Here is a 10,352-nt window from a genome sequence, read left to right as displayed (position 1 = left end):
TTTTACTATCGTGCTTTTATTAAATTAATATATTATATTATTAGAAAATTATTTTATTTTTTTATTATGAAATATTGTAATTGAGTAAGTTTTCAAAAAAACGTTTTAGGTTATTTTACATGTTCATAAACTAGTTTTTACCAAACATAATTTGTCTATTAGCTAGCTTATCAGATAACAGCTAACTTATCAACCACCAGCTAGCTTATCAGTTAGTTTTCTAAACATAACCTTAGAAAATTTATTATATATGCTCTCACGAGTCTCAGACAATTTTTACTATTTACTCTTATTGTTTACTAGTTTACTATTTTTGCTAATTTTAATTATTTATCTCACAATTCTAGTGCATCAACTTTCATTAATTTGGAGTTGTTTAGTCGTTTTTCATATATCATTTATAGATTAACATGTCTAATATAAATTGCATTTTTTGTATGAATTAAATTAAATTATTATTTATTTGTTTGAATAAACTGTTTAAATAATATAAATAACCATTTTATTTTTAAAAAATTAAATAGTAAATTAGACTAAAGACGAATTATCTTTAGTTTATTTAATACATTAAATAAATAATAATTGATTTTAGTTAAAACAATCGTCTTAGTTCAAACAAGATTTATTAAAAAAAAAAAGGAMAAWMWAYWKWWRKATAYWTATAACATATGGTCGTTCCAATCTTTTCTGAGACACTGTTTACATATATATATATATATATATATATATATATTAACACTATAGATTGCCTTAACGATTAATAAATAAATTAGACTATAAAATTTAAACCATATATTATGTTATAAAAAAAATGAACTCATCTTAATTATGTTGCTATCGTCTATCGAGAAAACGTAGGAGTCAAGGAGACAGAACTCGATCGATGAAAACGATGGAAGAGATATTAGGGATCGAGAGATTTATTGTCTTGTTGGATAAACTTTAATTGGTTTTTGTCATTTGGATTGAGTTGGAGTTTAGAACACTACTAATAATAAGGGGCAGTTTGGTTCATGTTGGGAAATAAAAATGAAAATGACAGGGAATTTCATTCCCCCAAGTTTAATCTGAAATGGAAATTTGGGCTTCTCAGAAATGAGCTCATTATATTATATAATATCAAACAGTTCTTTTATTTTAATTCTCATTGATTATTAATTAACATCTCTAACCAAACACCCCCTAAAGATACATAACTGAATTTGAGCCCCAAAATTTTGGGGGACCTGTTCTATTTCCCATAATGGAACACCCGAAAAAACGACCCTAAAAACATATTTAACAACCATAAGCTAATTTAATTAAAAAGGTGTTGTTTGATAGACTACATGTCAGATAAATCTTTAAAAGGTTCCAGTGCTCTTTTTTCCTTTCCAATTATGCCCTTTGTATTTAGCCTATATTTTACATTGTCAACATAATATCAACTAGTTTTTCTTTTTACAAAACATAACTAATCTATCAGTTAACAAATAACTTATTGGCTAACAACTACTTTACTGGTCAGCAACTAGCTTATCATTTAATTAATAACTTATCAACTAGTTTGATAAACATAACCTTCATGTTTTGTGTAATCATATGAAAAGCAAACGTCAGATTATGACATGACAAGAAACGTAAAATTTTATATTGATATACGACAAACTTTAAGATAAACATAATGCGTGATTCATCATATCTTCCACAAACAAAACAATCTAATGTGCTACTCGTGTTTCACCCGTAAAGGGCAAATTTTACATCATCAAACAATTACAATAAATTGTTTCAATTCCATCTTATGTTCCTAGACATTCATATTCGCTTATTTTCTCTTCATAGTTTGACACATTTGTAATTTATAAAACCGTAAATTGAAATATTATTTACAGCACAATTTAATTTCAGTATATCAGAAAGAAAATTAAGTGGAAACTTTTGTAATACTTTGTGTTGTCCTACGTTGTAATTTGCTACCCAACAAAATACACGATTTAATATCAGACGTTAATATACATACATACATACATACATACATACATACATACATACATACATACATACATACAGGCATCTTCGATTTCGTTATGTTGTGTGTAGGAACAAAAACCGCACAAGACATTGTCTCTAGGAACAAAATGCACACAAAGACACGTTTATTTCATGTTTTAGTGTTCTGTATTATAAAGCATATACTATTTATCTTATTAAAATATTTTAAAATTCAAGTTTACAGTTATTACATACACACGATTTTCAAAATTTTCAGTTTAAAGCTATAAAGTAACACAGAAATACACAACTAGCTGGATTATGACATGCAAGATAATCATGACCGATTAAAATAAGGTAAAATATAAGAATTGAGAAGTAATCACTTAATCAGTTATAAATGTAATGTCTTCATGGCAAATTTAGATTTGTAAGTGATCGTTTCGTTACTGCCGTTTAGATCAATTTCATGTATGGAAGTCGATGTTGGTGTAAATATATCTTGCATTAATTGCAAACTTGTATATGCAGTTTAATGACAAAAAATTATACTGTAAAAAGAGTAATTAAATATTTTTTATGATTAACCTGGATATTGTCACACCCCGTTAAAGTGGAAACACGAGATGTAACAGGTAACCGAGTCACAACAGCAGATAATAAATAACACCATTCAAGTTTTACAAAAGTTTCGAATTTAACATCCATAACCAAGTTGGAATAGAATATTTATTTACAAAAACTACAATGTGAACTTAATCGATGTCGTTACATATATGCTCCAAAACTTCATTTCTTACTTAAATCCTGAAAAACATGAAACATAAAACAAGGTCAACTACAAAAAGTTGGTGAGTTTACGGGTTTTCATATGCACATAACATTACAATGCATAAATCATTCATTGCAAACCTATACATAACTTTTGCACATAATAAATGTAAATCTACAACGATGTTTTAAAAACTTGAGATGCTACTGAGCCTTTCCTGACCAATGTGCCCCATTATTTTACGAACGACCATAAGTAGCCCGTACACTCACTTAGGTCCCACAGTTTGTAGTAGTACTAATTCAGCGGTGGTCCAAATTCCACATGATTAGACTAATAAAAACATAGGTAATGTGCACCCCTTTCTGGGTGGGATTGTCAACACAATAGCGGCTATCCACAATTACCACGGCCCGGGGACATGCCCGAGTTAACAAGTAGCGTTTACGGACGGGGACTTTATTTGGAAACATACTCTCAAGTACATCAATTTAACATTTATATCATAGTGCAAACCATCAATATTTCATGACATAAACAAATCTTGACTAAGCAGTTCTTTAGTCCAACAGTTTTAAACAAATCTTGACTAAACAGTTTTTTAGTCCAACAGTTTCATAATAAACAGTATAGTTTGCATAACTTCATGCTTTTCCCCAGTTTAAATAAACAAAAAGCATTAAAAGTGGGGCCGTGAATACTCACAAGTTTGTTGATGAATATCCAAGAACTTTACGACGTTCGAAGCGCTAAACATCCGCCCTAACCTTCCTAAACAGTCCAACATCCAGAAATTAGATCACCTATGGGTTCTCAATAAAGATAAAGTTAAGTATGTCTTATGTAATGCCATTGAGTTTTCATGATTTAAAGTTGATACTTATGCCATTTGCTCTTTGAAATAAACCAGAAATATTTATTTTAAAATCAAAGACCTTTGCACGTAAAGCTGCCATTTGGACAGAATGTAATTTCTGTTTCTGAAAATTTTGGTCTCACAATTTACTGTCAAAATGAACCTTCCAAAAGTCATTTTGTGTCCAAATTTTTATATCATCCATAATAATGAGTTAAACAGATTTTTCCTAAATATCAAGAATTTTGGATGAGTTTAAGGCACTTATTAATACCCTACAACCTTGAGTGACACAGTCCCCAAGACAGATTGCACACTCTTCGAGTGACGGCCATTTGGGGGGTCTAAACTCATCATTTTTCAGTGATTTTAACTTTATTTTAAAGCTAACACATAAGGCTAACTTCCAAAAAAAGAATCACCCATTTTCAATGAGTTTTGAAGAAGATATGACCGATTTAAGATGCATGCAAGATTCTGTCAGCAATGCTCTTTTTGCACCATAATCTTGTATCAAGAAATTGAAGGCTCAAAACGTAATATTTTTGAGTGAGGCCAGTTGCATTAGAAAGATAACTCATCAAAATAAGTTTTAGAAGAAAAATCAGAACATTTGGACTTTTATTTTGAAAGATACAGTCGACACAAGTGCTAACAGAATCTGTCAATTTTCAAAATACATCTCTTCATGAATAAATTTCACATGCAATGTGGTTTTCTCATACTTTCTTAGAGTTCGAAGATCGTGGATCATAGATTATCATTGTTTTGAAGACATTTTCATGTCTTTGATGTATAATCTCCCCTTTTGAATTCTTCAGAAATTTTAACTACAAGAACGAGAAGTAGGTGTAGAAAAATGAGAATCTTTGTTATTTTATAAAGGTAAGATAACTAGTATAATACTTTTTTCTTGAAATCTTGAATATTCTATAAGATTGACAGATTTCTAAAGATGCTTGAAGATGAACTCGGCTGGAGGGTTTGATTTAGAGAGAGATAAAGAGATTAGGGAGAGGAAAGGTTTATGCAAAAATGAGAATTGAAAATGAGAGTTTTCAAAGAATGTGAGGTATTTATATGTGAGTTTTAAAGAAAGGAAATAGACTGACCTCTTAAGGTCTAAGTCCAATAAAAAAATTTATTTTTCTTTTAAACAAAAAAATAAAGCCCATTTAAATTCTAACAAAAGACAATTTGTCAAATATTGATAAAAATATCATTATTAAATCAAAGTTCCACATTTTTTTTGGGAAAATTATTTGGACATTCAAATGAGACTTTTATATTTTAATTTGGACTTATAATATCAACTTTATTATATTTGGAGCATTTTTAATATATTTGACATTACATAAATTAACTTTATTAGCTATCCGTCGAAACAAGGTTCTCTGAACTATATTTGGGAACTAAGTCAGATGACTTCTAATCAACATGACTAGATCCTAATAAAATATAATTCTAAATATAGAAACCCCTTTAAAGGTGCTAACCTGACGCTCCAAAAATGACAGATGTCACAGATATCCAACCCGCTATGTGAGCCGACTAATCCCAGGACGACTACCCGCTTCGCGGGTAGCTCGGAGTCACCGCATTTGAACCTCTGTGGCCACAAGAGATTTTTTTTTATTCCTCCTTGGATTCGAACCTGGGATCTCCAGGCACTTTTGATCTTTGGAGCCCAAGCTCAAACAAATCAGACACCATCATTGTAGTTAGTAATGTGGTTCCAGCTTGGTCATTTATAACGACAATTATAGGGTACCTACATCCAAGATTCTCAAGGGTTTGAGATATTACCCACAATAAAGTAAAGTTTTCTTGGTTGAATGTTACAATCAATAAGTGGACATCGATTGTGATCGATGTGGTAACAAGATTAGGGATTATACATACGATGCTTGTCTACGCCAGTTCAAGGAATATATATAATTTTTAAACTAATCTCAAGCGAAAGAAACAAGACGTAGGTATCCTAATTAGACACCATAAGTTGACATGCCCATCTATGATCATTATTCACCGACTTTCGCAAAATAAATGTCGATTGCTAATTAGCAACACGTCTTTTCAAATAAAAAGGTTAAAAGTATCCCAGGTCACAATTGCACCTATGAAACGACTCAACCTTTCATTTACTTAAAGATCAAGTTGTTCGACAAAAACCTGAAATAAACAAAGGTAAAAAAAGAAATTCCCATGAGTGAGTCATGACTCGTGACTCATGTTTTGTTTATGTTGTTGGGTCAAATCCAAAGAAAAAAGAAGCATGAGATAGACCACTAAATTCAAAGTGGATGACTTGTTTAATGACCAAATTTTGTGGCAATAGTCCAAGATAAGCCAAAAAGGGGGGAAGTATGATGATGACCAGGGGCGGACCCAGAAAATTTTTTATACGGTGGCACCATATAATTAATATAATATAATATACATTTAAAAATAATTACAAAAAATATGGTTTTTATGGTACCGATAAACAACTCGTAAACTTGTACCCGACGCGTTTTCATCTTTTGAAAACGGTCAATATATACCCAAAAATAATTACAAAAAATATGTTGAGAAACAACTTCTAAATTTGTCCTCGGCGTATCTTCATCTTTTGGAAACGATCGATTACATCTTCGTTTTTAACATTACTAAGGGCTTCCCTTTCTATGGCGCAAATGAGGGCAGAATTCAAAAAATAATCCCCAATTCGATTACGTAAATATGTCTTGACAAGCTTCATCGCCGAAAAGCATCTTTCAACCGTTGCAGTTGCAACAGGCAAAACCAGTGTCAGTTTCAATAACCGGTAGACTAAAGGATGAGAAAGATGTTTTCTTGTTGCAACCATTAATCTGGCGAGGTCGGCAATACCGTTTAAGTTGGCAAATCTGACATCATTATAAACAGAATGATAGTAGATATCAAGTTCATGCTCAAGAATGATCCTTTCCTTGTCTTCAAAATCTCGGGGATACATCTGACTCAACTTCAATAGGCTTGATTTGTTAAACTGAGAAAACGAATTGCGTGGATTTAAAGCCGCCATATATTGGGTCTCTCTGATGGATCCCAAGGAAGATCGTTAACATCAATCACATTGTTGGAATTGGATGCATCATTATTATCGTTAACATCAATCACATCGTAGATCTAAGTAATGAAAACAATGATAATTAATCAGTAATGACATTGAGTGATTGAGACAATTAGTAAATTTAATCAACATATGAATTATGAAAATTGAAAACAGAAAACTAAAGCAGTGATGTGAAGCAGTGAAGGCTTGAACTTGAAGCAGTGAACTAGCTGTGAAGCCTCAATGCCTCAAATCAAATCAAATGCTCAAGCCTCCTCAAATCAAATGCTGCAGCCTCAAATCAAATGCTCAACAGCTCAAGCCTGAAGCAGTGAAGCCTCATCTCAATGCCTCAATCAATTTCATCAAGAATTCAAGAGTAAAACACTAAAATCAAATGTATACCTAATCGGCTAAACCTTAATCAAGTAAATAATCAACTAAAACTAAAAATGTATACCTAAAGGCTAAACCTAAATACCTAACGAATCGTCAATAGTGAATCGTGAATCGTGAATCGTCCGAGTTTGAGTGAGTTTCGATTCTGATTTATGAATCGTGAATCGTCCGAGTCTTCAAAATCGTTCCAAAATCGAATCGATTCTTCTTGTTGACAGTGTCCTTGGTGGTGGCCCTCCCTGTTTGTCGCCTGTCGGCTGTCGGTCGCTACCTCGCTGCCATCGCTGGTCGCTCACTYGCTCGTTCGTTCACGCTCGTAAGTCGTAAGCTCGTTCACTCACAGACTCACTCTCGTCTCGTTCTCGTCTGTCTGCCAGGTTGCACAAGAAATTGGGCTTAATCTGTTAATCATAAGAAAAGCCCAAGATGAGGAATAGAGGAGGTAATGGTTTGTAACTTTGTATATTTGATTTGGGCTTAATCATATAATTGGGCTTTGCATTTTATTAATGTTAATMAATTAATTGGACTTTGCATTTTATTAAGTTAGACAATTGGGCTTTATTTTGTTTGGGTTTTAAATTTTAATTGCTATGTTTGAATACGGTAGCACCTTTCAAAATAATACGGTAGCACCTTCCAAAATAATACGGTAGCACCGTTGAGAAACCTAAAAAATTTACCCTTCGGAGGCGAAATAATACGGTGGCACGTGCCACCGGTTGCTCCCATACAGGTCCGTCCTTGATGATGACATCATAATTGTTTATCAAATGACTCATTTTATTTTAGAGAATCGAGATTAAAAGACCGTTTACCCAATTGCTTACCCAGTAAACGCTTATTGATAAAAGTCAACACTATGATTTATTTTGATGCGTAAGATCTTAGTATATTAAAACATATTAAATGCAACAATTTAGTGGGTAAACGCTTATCTGGGTAAGAGTCGTCATCATCATTTACCGGGTAAGACTCTCCATCATTCTAATCGCTTTTACCCGGTAAGATTTTTGACCATTCTCATGTTCATCCGATAAGAAAATTTATCCGGTAAGTACTTACCAAGTAAGTGTTTAGTAAATGGCCCCTAAGTTGGTGTCAAGTGTACTAAGGTACAAGATTGAAAATTTATTTTTATTATGAATATATAAATAAATATAAATGACCACTTTTTTTTTTTAAATGATGCATCAACTTTTGTAATTATCTTTTACATCAATACGATATCAGTAACCTTTCAGAAATGGTCTCACTATGATATTAAAACACTAATTTATAAATTATAGTACACACTTTTTTACCATTTATAATGTATTAATATATATTTAAGTATTAAAACTAATATAATCAATTATATTTTAGTTAAAGTAAATTATATTCTTGGTCTCTGTAGTTTACATAAATCATACAAGCCTCCCTAATTTGAAATTAGGGGTACTCATGAGTTTGATTGATCGGGTTGAAGACATTTAAACAACTTAACCTAATGCTTGCGGTTAAAAAAAATCTTAACACAACCTAACCCGAACCAAAGTGCAACCCAACCCAAACCGTACGGGTTAGTCGGGTTGGTCGGATTGATATTTTGGTACAATAAAATATTTTTCTAACATTGAATACGTTATTTCTCTACTCATAATTTATTTTTTATCATCAACCATTTGATACAACTTATTCATACTTTTTAAATCTTACGTATATCACATTCAATTAATTTTTTCAATTTAGATATATGTTCACAGTTACTGAACATATAGACCAAGGAGTTATATAGAGATGGAGAATATATTGAAAATATGTGTCTATGAAGAGGGTACGTGATAGTGTAATTGTCTAATGCATATATTAATAAAAACTCAACAATCATATTAAATCCAAGAAATACAAGGATATTGGGTTCATCGAGTTGAGTTGGATTCAAATAATAGTAACACAATTTCAACATAATATCTACGGTTTGAAAAACTCAATAGACATCGAGTTGCTTCGGGTTGAGTTATTTCATGTTGGATTGAGTTGGTTGATCGGGTTGGTCGGGTTTTTAAGCACCTCTATTTAAAATAATATGGAAAACGTCCTCGTGGTTTACATTTTCATACGACTTTGATTCCTTACCCGAACTCTGTTAAAAATTTGTGTTAAGTAAGTTAACTAGAGGCATTATAGTCATTTTCCTTTTTTCATATTTTAAATTTTAATTTTCAAGAAACCCACATGGACCAAGAATATAATTTCAGTCTATTATACAATAAATATATATATATACATATATACTAATTTGAAAAAATTAAATCATACCAGGAACTTATCTTACAGATATGAATGATCATTGAAAGTACGATGCTACTTTAGACTTGTACTCTTGAAATAACTCTGAAAAATAACCCTTCAGACTTGAATTTAAAAATGAAACTATATCAATAATTGGTTAAAATAAAGTTAACCTTAGAATAAAATTAAATTTAGAAATGAAACTATATCAGTAAATTAAATTGAATTTAGAAATGAAACTTCAGACTTATACTTTTGAAATAACTTTGAAGTAAAACTCTTAGACTTTAAAGCTTTATATAGGCAAGCCAGAAGCTCTGCATACACTATGCAGAGGCTCTACATGCACTATGCAAAGGCTCTGCATGGTGCTCCATCTGGAAAAGAAGACTTCAGAGTTCGGGTGAGCTAATTCTGAAGAATGACTCTTTAGACTTCTACTTTAGAAATAACTCTAAAGTATAAAACTGATCCCATTAAATCAGAGTTCAGACTTTTAAGTCTGAAAAAGAAGACTTCAGAGTTTAGAGTTCAGACTTCAGAGTTCCGGTGAGCTAAGTCTGAAAAAGAAGACTTCAGAATCACGGTGAGCTAACTCTGAAGAGTGACTCTTCAAACTTGTAGAAGACTTGAGAATTTAGACTTCTAAGTCTGAAAAGAAGACTTCAGACTTCTTTTTCTAAGTGTAAAAAAGACTTCAGAGTTCAGACTTCTAAATCTGAAAAAGAAGACTTCAGAATTCAGACTCCAGAGTTTGAGTGAGCTAAGTTTGACAAAGCAGACTTCAGAGTTTGGGTGAGCTAACTATTTAGAATGACTCTTCATACTTGTACTCTTGAAATAACTCTGAAGAATGACTTCAGACTTGTACTCTTGAAATAACTCTGAAGTAAAACTCTGAAGAATGACTTCAGACTTGTACTGTTGAAATAACTATGAAGAATAACTCTAAAGAATGACTTTTCAGACTTGAATTAAGAAATAAAACTATATTAATAATT

Source organism: Cynara cardunculus (assembly GCF_001531365.2).
Source record: "Cynara cardunculus var. scolymus isolate 2C chromosome LG 10, CcrdV1, whole genome shotgun sequence".
Classification (NCBI taxonomy): Eukaryota; Viridiplantae; Streptophyta; class Magnoliopsida; order Asterales; family Asteraceae; genus Cynara; species Cynara cardunculus.
The sequence above is the reverse complement of the archived record's forward strand: the minus strand, read 5'-3'. Positions refer to the sequence as shown.